This window comes from Equus asinus, chromosome 23, assembly GCF_041296235.1.
Source record: "Equus asinus isolate D_3611 breed Donkey chromosome 23, EquAss-T2T_v2, whole genome shotgun sequence".
NCBI classification, from domain to species: domain Eukaryota; kingdom Metazoa; phylum Chordata; class Mammalia; order Perissodactyla; family Equidae; genus Equus; species Equus asinus.
The window spans coordinates 35,300,050-35,314,971 of NC_091812.1; the positions used below are offsets into that span (position 1 = coordinate 35,300,050).

A 14,922-nucleotide genomic window follows, 5' to 3' on the forward strand; every position below is an offset into this window, starting at 1 on the left:
TGTATAGAGCCAACGAGGAGGCCTTTTGCAGAATCTCCTAGTTTGGAAGTACCCTATAATGAAGCACATGTTTGGGAATGTGAAACCCATTTGTACATCCATGGGAATGTTTTCTTTTGAAAAACAGCATTCTAGGGCCCTCCTTTGCAGACCTTCAGTTCTGCGTTGGCCCATTTTAAAGCCTGTTGGCCCCCGGAGCAACTTGTGAGCTCATCAGAGTCGCACCTTCTCATCTGAGTTATGATCCTGCAGTATGGAAGATTGCGTATGTTCCATAACTTTAAGTTGCCAAGTGGTATTGAATTTAGAGTTAATATTTTAGACTGGCTCAAAACCATCCAGAATGAGCAAAAAATGTATAGTCTTCCAAAGAGAGGAGCACTAACATTAAGTGCCGAAGTTCCGCACTTTGCATTCTTTGTTCTACTTAATGTTCACGCCCCTATCAGGTAACTGTGGTTATTCCCACTTTACAGAGAGGAAGACAAAGCTCAGAAGTTAAGTGATTTGACTAAAGTCACAGACTTGTCACGTGTGAGGTAGAAGGTGACTCTGTGATGAGGACTTGCGTTTCTCTTGAGGAACTTGATGCCACGTATGGTGGTAAGCATTTTAATAGGCGTTATCGTATTCATTTTCACCACATTTGAGCCTCAGAGGTTTAAAAATCAGTCTTCCAATACTGTTTTTAGACCCAGGACAAACACTTAAAACATTGATGAATTTCCTTCCAGTTGTTTGTACATTTTTTTTATAGTCTCTTCAATTTCATACCCCGTTTTCACTTAACTTTATAAACTAAGCATTTCCTCATCTTAGTAAAATCTTCATAAACATGTTTAATGTTTGTATAATAATTTAGTAAAAATTTAAGTTTCTGACTTTCTGCTGTTACAATAGGGGGCAGTGAATGTATTTGTGGCTAAATCTCTGGGGGTTTTTAAAAACATTTTCTTGGTGTGTATTATTAGAAGCAAAATTACAGGGTCAGAAGTTGCAAATGTTTATTTTTAAAACTGTAACCACTTTAAAGGCCCTTGATACATTTTGCCCAGTTGAATTCTTTAAAAGATGGGACGAATGTCCACCACGATGTCAGTGTGTGTGCGCCTATCTCCCTGTAGACCTGGCCCCTGGGGATGGGATGGATGGTTCCAGTGCTCCTCCATCCGGCTGCAGTCCTCCACCCCAAACCAACTCCGCTGTGGGATGTGGCGAGGCTGTTGGGGCAGAGGTCTCTCCTCGGTCCGCCTGGCACCCGGCCACTTCCAGCTGCTTGATGTGCTCCCTGGCAGTCCTCCTGCCACCCCTCCATTATGTCAGCTCTGTTTCCAAAAGCATAACTTGGTATCCCTGTATTATTCATCATTCTCTTATTTATATCCCCTCAGTGTGTCATACTACTTTTCTGGTTTCTAATTGTATTCACTTCTACATAGACTTACAAGAGATTTACCTCTTTAGATTTTTAAACCAGCTTTTGAATGTATCACTTCTGTTTTTTCTGTCATTTAATGCATTCATTGTTGCTGAAGCATTTTATTTTGTAACGCTTTTTCTAACAAATGGAGTTGAGTGTTTTTCCTCATTTGGATATGTAGTTCATTTATTTTGATTACTTAGGGCTTGCATTTACCATTGTGCCCACCTTGACCAGATCCCATAAGATTTGTTATGTAGGGTTTGTGTGTTTTTGTTAATTCTACACCTTTCCCACCCTAAATCTTCTTGTTATTTTGAAAATAGTCTCATATTAGGATTTATATTTCTTTGAAACAACAATTACTTAGGAGAATAGTTTCTTTGTCTTCACGTATTGGGTTTTTTGTTTAAGTACCTGTTATTTCTATGACAGTTTTGTTTTCATCTGTGCTCAGAGTATGGTCTATCATTGCTACTTTGTAGAATTTATTGAATTCTTCTTTGGCCTATGATATATATAAAACACTATAAATTTACAGTAAATTATGTGTGGAGATTTGGGAAAAAATCTATCTCTGTGGAGTTAACTTTGATTGATTGATTGATTGATTGAGGAAGATTAGCCCTGAGCTAACATCTGTTGCCAATCCTCCTCTTTTTGCTAAGGAAGACTGTCCCCAAGCTCACCTCCGTGCCCATCCTGCTCTACTTTATATTTGGGACCCCTGCCACAGCATGGCTTGCCAAGCGGTGCCATGTCCGCACCTGGGATCCGACCTGGCGAGCCCCGGGCCGCCAAAGCAGAATGTGCACACTTAACTGCTGTGCCACCAGGCCGGCCCCTTGGGTTTATTTTCTAAAGTCTGTGGCTGTATTTTCATTACCATCTAAGTGTCATGTCCTCAGCATCCCCTGAATATGAAGCCTTGGCTTGTTTTCCTGGCTTGGTTAACAGTTTTGAGATAACTGATTCTCGTTATCTGGCCGCACTGTTACCCTGTGGGCCCAGCTGGGTGTACAGCCTGTGGGATGGAAAGAAATCAAGACTCAGGTCCCTAGAAACCGAATCTGTGACCTAGACCCTGTCCCTGAGGTGCTCTGACCAGAATGTTAATCTGATTGTTTGAGAAACTTTCATCATCGTAAAAGGCAGAAATAATTTTCTTAGTGCTGTTGATAAAATCTGGACACATCCTGCTCCCTACTCTCTATTATGGAAACTGCGCATTGCAGATTGACTTTCCTTCTTAAAGCCACCTGCCGCCATTAACTTACATAAATTGTCAAATATACTAAGCATTTGAAAATGTGTACTTTTGTAAGCTTTTGGGAGATATCTAAATATGGAAACTAATTAGACAGTGACTAAATTATGTTGCTTTTCATTTGAATTTAATAAAGTTACTTAAGACTCCATTCAGTTTTTCGTGAGACTTCATAAACATGTTTACTGTCTGTATAATAGCCTAACACTAATTTCAGTTTCTGACTTTTTGCTGTTATAATAGTGCAATGAATGCATTTGTGTCTAAATCTGTGGGGCATTTTTTTGAACATTACTTCCTTAGTATATGTTATTAGAATTAAAATGGCTTGGTCAGAAACTACAGACTTGTGTGTGAGTATGTATATATACAAGTATAATAACTGTAACCCCTCTAAGGATTCGTGATGTGTTTTGCCAAATTGACTTCTTTTAAAAATGGGACCACTTTCCACCCCGACGTCAGTGTGTGAGTGCCGGTCTCCCTGTAGCCCTGGCCCCTGGGGGTGGGCTCCTCCACCCTGCTGCGGGCCTGCATCCCCGACCGACTCTGCTGTGGGGTGTTTTGTGTGATAAGTCGGTGTCATGTGTCTTCTCCACAAGCAAAGGCATTGTTACCAAGGCAAACAGTGATACTGGATACACTGTTGTACATGCCAGATGCCAGAGAAAAGGTTCCTTGGAGGAATTGTTGACCACTGGAGAAGTTGTGGCAGTGCAGAAGTTACAGTGTTCCTGTGGCCACACACGTTAATGGATTTGTTCTAATGTTGGAGCCCTAGTTAAATGAAAATTCAGAACACCTCCACTGGAAAAAAAAAAATAATAATATATATTATTATAATAAAAATATAGTTAAAAACCATAGGAGTGCATTGCTTGTCAAGATGTGGCAAAGGAGATCATGTTGTTGAACAAGATAGGTTGCTTTTTTCTTTTTAATAGGTAAGAAAATAGTCATGCTTTGCTTGTAAATCAAAAGATATTTTTGAGGGCCAGGTCAGTGGCACAGTGGTTAAGTGTGCACGTTCTGCTTTGGCGGCCCGGGGTTTGCCGGTTCGGATCCTGGGTGCGGACGTGGCACCACCTGACAAGCCATGCTGTGGTAGGCGTCCCATGTATAAAGTAGAGGAAGATGGGCATGGATGTTAGCTCAGGGCCAGTCTTCCTCAGTGAAAAGAGGAAGTCTTCCATGACCTTGCAGTCTAGGAAGACTGACCTTCCTCCATCGGTCACTCCTCCCACAAGGAGCCAATTCCTCAGTCTTTTCATTCAGGATTTGTAAAGCAAACACCAATCTCAGGGGAGGGGAGGGAGTCAGAGAACACTGGCAACCGTTTTAATATTTTCTTTAAAATAAAAACAAAATGATGCCTTCTGTAATCCCTGCTACCCACAGCCTCCTTCCTTTTCTTACCAATAATGATTTATTTTACTCCTGGCTTAAAAAAAAGAAAAGTCCTGATTTTATCTATCTGGTCATTTTATCTTCCTAAAAAAAAATATATTTTTGAGAGAGACATTTTATTTTTGGGGGGGGAAGATTAGCCCTGAGCTAACATCTGCCACCAATTCTCCTCTTTTTTTTTTTTTTTTTGCTGAGGAAGATTGGCCCTGAGCTGACATCCCTGCCCACCTTCCTCTATGAGAGAGACCACATTTTTAACAAGAAAACAATGACCAAGGTATGCTCTCTCGTCCCCAGGCACTTATAATCTCATGTAAATTTATAATTAGAGATTTACACAGTTCTGCTTTGTTGAATGAATGCTGAAATGCAGTTGGGCCATCAAGTCTCAGCTGAGAAACTCAGATATATAGAGTAAGATGTTTCTTAGTTTATCAGAAAAATTAAAAGCAATTAACTTTGTTTAAAATACATGTACACAGATTATTTAGGAAGAGAGAAATATGGAAAATTTGTAGGAAAGTGCTCAGTAAGCATTTGGTAAGGAATCAGATTTCATTTTTTTAGCCTCTTGTCCTGTGCATTCAAGTCCTAAATTCACCAAGCGATATTCTTCCTGGTTTGCCTGTGGGTCTAGGTACAGAAGGCCTTAGAAACGTTGCAGGTGCACATACCCATCTACCGTTCCACCGGGAGGTCGCTGGGAGGGCAGGCCCATTTTCCTTTATTCAGGCATTTCAGTTTATGACAATTTGGAACTGGCAAGTCAATGTTTTTCCTCCACTTATATGTCTCTAGCTTGTAGTTGTAGTAAACAGTGATTAAAAATGTATTTATACTTTTTTAAAGGAAATGGATGTCAAGCAGGGATTTTGAATATGCCAGTGTATTTGCATCAGTATGTTTTAACTGATGAGGTGGCCGTGGCTATTTCTGGTGGAACCATCTTTCCGTCTTTGTATTAGAAAATTTCTGAAATATCGTTTCTTGGGGGCTAGAACAAGACGGGGTTGTATCAAGTGACAGATGTCTTTAGGACTTGCTTTCTCATCCTTTGCCATCTTGTCAAACATTACCACAGTATATGTCCTGATATAGTAAAGGTCAGGTGTAACAGGAAGCTGTCTTTTCTTTCTAGCACGTTTGGAGGAAGATATTTGAGCTGGTATAAATTTTCCTTGCTGGCAGAGTGGAATAGAGTCTGACTTGCAGAATTCATGACGCTGACGTACTGCTGCCATAATTGGTCAGGGGCCGCCTTTATGTCCTAGATGAGTTCATGCCATTACCAAGGGACAGTTTTTACAATCAAAGAATAAAAGATAATTGGTACATGTGGAGAGCCTAGATCAATAAATTAAATTTGCTGCCTTACCAGTCTCTAAATATAATAAATAAAAATCAGGACTTTTCTTTTTTTTAAGCCAGGAGTAAAATAAATCATTATTGGTAAGAAAAGGAAGGAGGCTGTGGGTAGCAGGGATTACAGAAGGCATCATTTTGTTTTTATTTTAAAGAAAATATTAAAACGGTTGCCAGCGTTCTCTGACTCCCTCCCCTCCCCTGAGATTGGTGTTTGCTTTACAAATCCTGAATGAAAAGACGGAGGAATTGGCTCCTTGTGGGAGGAGTGACCGATGGAGGAAGGTCAGTCTTCCTAGACTGCAAGGTCATGGAGGAGCACACACACTTTGAAATGTTTGATATCAGACTGGGTTAACCACAGAGGAACAGTGCCCTTGTTGTTTCTGTAATTGCAGTTAGTTTTCATTAGAGGCTCAGAGTCGAAAGCCAGGAGTCGCTTAGAGGAGTCAGGCAGGGGGATGAATGGGGGCCTGTGCCCGTCCACCTCTGCTCTCTGCTTCCAGGGTGTTTGCCAGGGTAGCCTGGGTTCGTCTTCTTAGTGGAAGGAGTCATCTCATCCTATGGAAGCAGGCGTCACTGATGCATATGACTACCATCATCTCACCTTGGCCCTTGGGCTGCGAATATTGGAAAGGCCCACGTCAGACCCACTCCTCTCTTGGGAAAGGTGGCAGAAGTTCTCTGCCTGTAACATGGCATAAAGGCTGAGGAGAAGGATGGAGGGGTGAGGAGAGTGGACAGGGCGCCAGCTGTCTCTGCTGAAATACCCAGACCTGGGCTCTGATCGTTAATGGGGCTGAGAGGACATTTCCTTGGTGCATGTTACTGCCTGACCCAGTTGACTGGGGCACTCTGGGGAAACGGGCTCGACTCCCACTCTTTCTTCCCTAGATCGAAGTACATCATTTAAATGATTGTTCACACTGAGATGAGCACCCGTACCACCCTATTCTCAACAGGGAAGAAGCCTTTATATTTTGTAATTCTTTATTGAAAACACCCTGTCTATTTTTTAAGTGTATTTATGTTTTAAATTGAAACCTGTATTTGCTCTGTTTTGGTTTTTTCTTTCTTCTCCCGAAAGCCCCCAGTACATACTTGTATATTTTAGATGTGGGTCCTTCTAGTTGTATAATGTGGGAAGCCACCTCAGCATGGCTTGATGGAGCGGTGCCATGTCCACGCCCAGGATCCAAACCAGAGAAACCCTGGGCCACTGAAGCAGAGCGCGTGAACTTAACCACTCGGCCACAGGGCTGGCCCCTTGCTCTGTTTTTATACATACAGTAGAACTTGGTTGAAGTAATTTCTTTTTCATGAGGAAGAATCCAAAACATCTCAGATTATTCTGATTTTTTGAGAAGGCTAACATCTGTTAGGCTTTATCTTTTTTAAAGCTAAACGTTTCTCTCATCTTCCCTGGTGAGTGAGGGCTCTCTGGTACTTAAACGTACAAATTATTTCAATTAAAGAAGTCAACAATATGCTAAAAGACAAGGCAGCGGCTGATACTTGGTAACATCTTTAAAATTACATAGTAATAACCTTCAGTCAGATTTACAGTATTATAGAGGTAGGTATTCTCAATTTATGTATGGAAAGTTAAATCACAGAGAAAGTTAGAGTAGTACCTGCTGAGGTAATTCACACAGTTGATGACGAAAGTTACATTCCTTGTCCTTTCCATAAGAAACTTCTGTTTTCTATGATAAATTAATTAGAGAAGTTAGCGTTCTAGTGAATAGCAAGGAATAAGCTTACTAAGTGGTTCTGAAAGGCTGGTACCTGGAGCAGCATCATTTGAGAACTTGTTAGAAGTTTACACTTTGGGGCCTTACCCCACACCCACTGAATTAAACTCCGGAGGTGTGAGTCCAGCGATCTGTGCTTTTACAAAGCCCTCCACTTATTGGTGATGCACTGCACAGAACAGTTTGAGAACCACCGGCTTGCTGTAGACTCGTTATAATGTGTCAGTTTAAATGCTCCAAGTTGCTGAGGTGATACAGCCCCTTGGGGTCTAAGTGTAGGCAGGGTAGGAAGCAGTGGGGCAGCCTCTGATGGTAACCCCATCAGAGAGGAAATCACTTTCTGATCTGCTCGCACACACACACACACACGCATCCACCTTTTGTTCTCTGTGCTGTAAGTGGAAGTGTTCTTCCTACTTTATACATCTAGATACCAAGTCAGGAAGTGTGCTTTGGATGGCTGAATGCCCCTTGTTCCCTGTGCAATCTCTCAAGTGTGACCTTTATTTTTATTTTTCGTCCTTTGCCAAGCCATGAAGGGTAAAAAAAAAATATGTACATTAGCAGTATAATTACCATGGATAACAATTAAATGCTTTATTTCTGATTGATTAATCCTAAAAGAGAAAAGCTCTTTTCTTGAACCCTCTGTACAAAAGTTTAAAAATTAAATATGTCTATTTTATTTCCCCCCTGGGGCCCTATCACTGTTTGAGTATATCTCACTGTTGATTCTTTTAAAAAATACATAAATAAATATATAAACAGCCATGTTTATACATTGTTACAACATCAATGCAAGTTTTTAAGGAAAAATCAAGTAGGACAATTGAAAATAAAATACCCATTACCAAATTGGAGACTGTTCTTTACTGTATCAAGAAATTGTACTTGGATGTTTATGGGAGAAATTATTCCAGACCTTACCAGTTCTCTGTCAGAAAACTGAGAGTACTCTGCACAACCGTTTTCTCCCACCTTTGTATAATATTTAACTTTCATTTGAAACATAGGCTCAAGCTATGCTAAGAATTCCATCTGTAAGATGACAAGCCTATACAAGGTGAGGACACTGAGAGCAGAGCATTCTCGTAACTCTTGGAGTTTTACTGTTGTATCTTGATTTACTAAAATGTCTGCAGCTGAAAGCAGTAGAATGTGACTGTATGCAGGTTTGAAAATATATATATATATATATATATATATATATAAAATGTCAGCTAAAGTACAGTATTCAGCCTGCAAGCCTAGAAAAAGAGGGCTCAGTGAGGCAAAATTTGGCAGGGGAGACACACCAAGATGGAGGGACGAGGGATCTAGTCACTGGGAGGTGTTCCCAGTTGGGGGCCTGGGTTACACTGTGCACCCTCCCCCACCCCACACCAGGTCTCCTTCCCTCTGGTCTGATTCAGTGCTCACCTAGCACACTTCATTATTGGCTTGATAACATGGTAACAGGGATGGATGGTAACATAGTAACAGGAAAGGATGCTATTCAACTGGAAATCTTTGGCTGCAAGGAACAAAACCAACTTAAGGGGGGTTTAATCAGGATACTGAGGTACTCCAAAGAATCCAGGATCCTCAGAAAAAAACCTAGAATCAAAAATGGGAAAGCAGGGCCTGGCCACGTGGCACAGCGGTTAAGTTCGTATGCACGTTCTGCTTCAGCAGCCCGGGGTTCGCCGGTTCGGATCCCAGGTGCAGACATGGCACCGCTTGTCAAGCCATGCTGTCGTAGGTGTCCCACATATAAAGTAGAGGAAGATGGGCATGGATGTTAGCTCAGGGCCAGTCTTCCTCAGCAAAAATAGGAGGATTGGCAGCACATGTTAGCTCAGGGCTAATATTCCTCAAAAAATAAATAAATGGGAAAGCATACGGAGTTCGAAGAACTCTGTCTTGTCCCTACTGCTCTCGGCTTCATCTTCACCTTTCTGCAGACCAGCTCTGTCTGCGATGCTGTTCATGGGTCCACATCATGAGTCCACCGCATCCAGAGCCTGGCTGGCAGCTCCTTAGCCCCCATTTCAAAGCCCCCAGGAGAGACCCAGCATGGGTCTGATGTCTTCCTATGGTCTTGTGAGCTACAGCTGGGTGAAGTGGTTGTGCACTGAGAGGCAGTAGGGTTGGCTCACCTCTGACCCTGTGGCCGGGTCAGAAAATTCCAAAGATGGGAGTAGTTCGCATAGCAGGGACAAAAGCTTTTCCCCCCACGCATACCATTAGCATGTTGCTGTGGGTTTATTCATTAACTCCACACTCTGGGGGAGGAAACATCTTTGGCTCCAAGAAAATCTCGGAAACCTTGGGCCACATGTGAATTGGGATCATGGATTGTGGTGAGTTTTCCGGAGTGGCTCCACCCCGAGGCATCATGGCTGTCAGCAGCCAGTGCCTTCAGTGGCACCTGTCTCTGCCCATGCAGACCCTTTAAACAGCAGTGGTGATGAGCAAGACGGAAGTTCTTGGGGAAATGCCCGGATGATGCAAAAGCCTCTGGAATCTCTGTCTAAAAGTATTCTTAATAAAGAATACTGAATAACATTCTGATCCACTGAAGGAAGCCAATGAAGTTGAACTAATATTGTCAGAAAAATATATAGGTTACTAGATTATTAACCCTTCTTCCTTCCTTGGTTGATTTGCTCATTCGGTTGTTAATTTGAATTGCTAATAACTCTTAGTCCACAAACCTTAGGGGTGCAAAAAGATATTGCTAAATCAACGTAACTTCTACTCCACTGGGGCAGCAGAAAGATTAACTTTGGTTCATCTTGGATCTCTTTCCCTCCCCACCCTCCCAGGGTTGTGCCAAGTTTACGGGTTCTTACGACATGTCATGAGGTCAGGAAGGCCCCTGGGTCGTCTCTTCACCCTGGTCCCTGCTGCTTCTGGGCCGTGTTTGAGGCTGGGGAGGATGCTTTATCACAGTGGGAGGTCAAGTTCAGCATCTTGCCATTCTCCTGGGAATCCTGTGTGTCTGAGGGGCAGCCAGGGAGCAGGTGCAGCGCTCTGCTGCTCCAAGGCCCACACTCAATCTCCTCCAGGAATCTCCTCTTGGTCTGGGGGTTATTGCCCTCTTCTCAAACCCTTTCCTCTGCGGGGAAGCCTGCCCACAGCCTCCCTGCGGCAGGGAACCCAGAGCCCTCTACCCACGTGAATGAGGAAAGTTCAGAGAGACAAACAGACTGAGAAAGCCTCCTGCCCAGAGTCAGGAACTCTCCAGGTGCTGGCTGTGGCCTGGTGGAGTGGTGCGCTCTGCTTCCTCTGCAGTCATCAAGCAATGTTCGCCCATGGTCAGGTCCCTTCTCCAGGCTTCTCCTGCTCTTCCTCGTGGCTACTGATTTGTGGGTGGCTGTCCCTGCCCCAGACTGGCAGGGAAAGTGGAGGCCCTTATTGTTTGGAAGGCTGTTTATTCCAGAAGCGTAGCCTTCAGATTCCTAAGCATTTTCTATAAATCTTGAGTGAATTCATAAATGTATGGGGAGAGGTTTCCTTTTCCTTTTTCTGGCAATGGATAATTTAGTTCTCTTAATATTCCTGCAAAGAACCTCATCTGCCTGGCTCACACAGGCTGTGCTCTTTTGCCCTCAGAACTCTCAGTGACTAGACTAATTGTGAGTGCCACCAGTTTCAATGATCACTACCTTCCTTTGCTGTTATTTCAGACACTGCCTTGTCCACAGCACAACTAATGAGTTAAAAAATAAAATAACATGTTGGGGGAATATATTTAGGGTCAAATCAAGGAGAACCCTATAGAAGATGGCAAAGCTTGCACACAGTATTAATAAAAATATGCTATCTTGGGTAACCAGCATATTCCAGAGGGTCTGTGAATGCCTCTTCATCTAGAATTTCAGTACAAGCTGTACATAAAATATTTATGCAGCACAGTGCTGCCTCACCCCTGACAAAAGCGTAGGGTCAAGTGTGTACTGTGACTACAGACGTCACTAACGTATGAGCAACTGAAAAACCTTTGAGAGTATTTGGAATGTTAGGAAGTTGAGTATTTGTCATGGGGTTAAGATTGTAGTGACTGATAAAGTGGCCTTGGTTCCTAAACAGAAATATTTATCTTGTTACCAAAATCGCACTTTATAATAAAGACACATCATAAAAGAGAGAGAAGAAGAGAGTTTGCTAATGCAAAACTTAGAAGAATGGATGGTGCAGAAGCTAGTAACCTGGTTTACTGTTGGTCAAGAGATTGGAGTAGCTCTGGGGTTACTGTTTAGAAAGAAATGTCACTAAAAACACAGCTGGGAATAATTCTGTTACCAAGTCTTTTTTAGGATTAATACAGGGCTTATTTGTAAAATAAAAATCTACTTGTAACTTTACTATGGATATCTATTACATTTTATGGGTAGGAGAGGAGCAATGATATCTACCTAATAGGCTCATTGTAAGGATGGAAAGGATAAGGCATCTTAGTAAATACTTAGTAACAGCAGTTTTGCTTTGCTGTAACATGATTATGTCCACTCATGACTACCTGCGTTTTCTTTAATCCTGGAAATAGACCAGTAAAGTAGTGGTGTTTCCATTTTAGAGATAAAATTAAAAATTGAGGGAACTGTTTGCAACACATAGGACAGAGTTTGTGTATAATATCCTTATAAAAGGATATCTCAGCATCCTTATGGTGAGGATCCTTTCTGCCTCTAATAGGCTGGAATTGGTTTTGTACCTTGTAGCCAAAGATTCCCAATTCATATACCATCTTCTCTCCATTATTAGGGTACCCAGTTAATACCCTTGATAGATGAGAGGTACTACAAATTAATACGATGAACACTCCAGCAGAAAAATAAAGGACATACGCATGAAGTACACAAAAAGTAAATGTCTAACTTCAGAGATATGCTAATGAAAGTGAGCTTTTTTAATCTATAAAATAGGATAATTTAAAAAATAATACCCAGTTTAGAGGGAGTGTGGAGAAGTGTATTCACTTATGTACCGCTGAAGCATAGATTGGGTCAAGCATTCTGCAGGGCAAGATATCAATAGCCAATCCATGTATTTTCCATTCATTTGACCCATGACTTTATCCCTAGCAAATACTTAATGGTGTGTTCAAGGATATCTATCTCAGCATTATCTGTATAATCAGAAATTGGAAGTGACTTAAATGCTTCAGGGGGATTCATTAAAATTGATTATTGGATAGTCATTTAACATAAGAATATAGAATATTAAGTGACACAATATTTCCATCAGAAGAAATGGGAAACGCAGGTTACAAATAATGCCATACAATTCACTTAGTAAAAAATTATATATTTTTATTTGTACAGATTTGTGTCTTATGTTTATAAATATGTCGTGCATGCATACCAAAGTGGAAGGGGATTCAAAAAAATACTAATAGTGCTTATAATTTTTTTCTTTATTCATGTTTTATTGTTCTAAGCTTACAGTAAAGAATAAGCACTACTGTGAAAGAAAAGAAAAATGTTTAAAGTTATTTTTTGACGACTCAGCATAAATTATATAGGTTGCCCAAAGGTGGTAACATAGTATCTGATCTGAATCTGGACTTTTGCTCTGTTGATCTGACACATTTTAGTGTCTATTTTCTTTTTCTCTGTTAAATTAATAACTTTCATTTACCGAAAGCAGGAAAATATAATTTAGACGTTCAGACTTGTTAGCAATTAGCTGTCGGATAGTTCTGTAAGGTTCTTAGAGAACTAAAACCAGGCACCCAGGGTGGTGTTGGGAGGGAGAAGGTGGGAGGGTTTGCAGTCGGTTATTTTCAATAGTCAAGCTCTGTGCATATGGAGAGGTGAGGAGCAAGAAAATAAGAGCAAGGTGAGTTTTTTTTTTATCGAGCTGTTAAGTCAGGTAAACGTCAGGGTAGAAAGTGACCAGCACAAACCTTTTAGCTTGATAAGCACAGTTCTTGGGAGGAAAGTCTCTGTGTCCATTTGTCCTCCCAGTTTGTCCTCAGTCCTCTGCAGTCTGCACTGTGTTCCAGCCCCATTGAAAATTTCCCTCGGGGGTCTCCAGTGACATCTTGTTAGTGCCCATCCACAGCATTTGACGGCACTCATCTTTCTTGGGGCTAATGTGCCTCTCCACCCTCATGGTTATTCTCCTACCTCTGTAACTGTTCCCTCGGTGTCTCCTTCATCCGTTCTTCCTCCATCTCCCTTGACTTTTCATTGTCTTCTCCTCATTCCCCTTAGAACCTTCATTTAGTCCTGGGGCTTCAACCATCATCTTTTTTGAGGTAAAAGTGTAGCAATCAATCTTTCCCCCCGTGAGTCATCCCTGTTGTGGCTGGTAGTTTGGTCATAAAATGGTTTTGGAAATAACACATTCGCTTTGACACAAAGTCTCAGACATTGAACATACTTAGCGCTCATCTCCTGGCTCCGTGAAGAGGCCCCTAGCCTGTCTGTAGATGGTTTACTCACGGATGATGGAATAAGCTACTGTGTGAGCCTCTCCACACAGTGAAAATGGTGGTGTTAGTAAAAGAGTCTTACCTCAAGGCACAAAGGCGTATACATTTCAAAAAGCATTTGCAGAGCTGATGCAGAAAATACTGGGTTTGTAAAAACTCGAATGTGGTCCACCCTGAAGTGAAAAACTAAAATAATCATAATAGTCCCTTCCCAGCTGGACAGCCAAGCTGAATGCACGTGAAACAATAGACAGTACCCTTAAGACACTGTGTGAGGATTAAGTTGTCTGGAAGGTGGGCATTGCTGGGGCCGTGGACTCGAGCTGGGCCTTGACAGAGGGGATAAAAAAAGCTGTGTCTTGCATTGGGAATGATAGGTGCAAAAACAGGGTGTAAGAATGTGTCCTTTCAGGGGCCGACCCGGTGGCGCAGCAGTTAAGTTTGCATGTTCTGCTTCGGTGGCCCGGGGTTCACCTGTTTGGATCCTGGGTGTGGACATGGCACCACTCGGCATGCCATGCTATGGTAGGAGTCCCACTTATAAAGTAGAGGAAGATGGGCACGGATGTTAGCTCAGGGCCAGTCTTCCTCAGCAAAAAGAGGGGGATTGGCAGATGTTAGCTCAGGGCTAATCTTCCTCACACACACACACAAAAGTGTTCTTTGAAACATAGTAAGACTTATTTGACTAGGTCAGAAGGTGTTGGAAATTGGAAGAAGATAAGATAAAGTGTAGTTAGATTATGGAAGAGACTGTAAGTCAGCAGAAGAGTTCATATTTGATGGAAGAGAAAATTATTACCGCTATGGATATGGTTATAAGAGAAGGCTGGATTTGGAAATTAGAAGAAAAGAGAACTTCAGAGCTGGACGTACCTGGAAGGCAGGGTGGAAATGACTAATATTTGTTGTGTACCTACTGTGTGTCAGGCACAATATCTCATAGTTCTTATTCTTACAGCAACCTTAAAGGTAAATAATATTATTCTGATTTTATATATACCAAACTGAGTTTTGAGGAAATACAACTTGTCTAAGGTCTGCAGAGTGCCTGGGGCAGGATTCAAGCCCAGGGAGATCTGACTTCAAGGCACAATGAGGATGGAGAACATTGAAATCAGTTCTTGATTTTACAGCCAAGAGAACCAACACCCAGGAGCTAGGGGACTGTTCAAGGTTACACAGGTAAATAGGATGAAGGCAGTTGCTCTGCAAGAGAGGCCAGGTTGGGGGCTGCTGTTGTAAACAGGTGGGGGTGCCAGGAAGTTGGGGACTAGTGATGGCACAG

The 14,922-nt window shown here is 42.0% G+C and overlaps 1 protein-coding gene across 6 annotated transcripts in view; it reads left to right on the forward strand.

The window, feature by feature from the left end:
* The window catches only part of KANK1 (KN motif and ankyrin repeat domains 1), a 198,044-nt gene that overhangs the window by 56,897 nt on the left and 126,225 nt on the right, over positions 1 to 14,922 (forward strand). The window contains exon 1 of one of the 6 annotated variants that reach the window (XM_070495985.1): positions 482 to 603. The exons of 4 other annotated variants lie outside the window; for them this stretch is intronic. The gene's annotated coding sequence lies outside the window, so the exon portion shown is untranslated. Of the gene's footprint in view, positions 1 to 481; positions 604 to 14,922 lie in introns of those variants that run through there. One more of the 6 variants, XM_070495988.1, reaches the window with a different exon arrangement.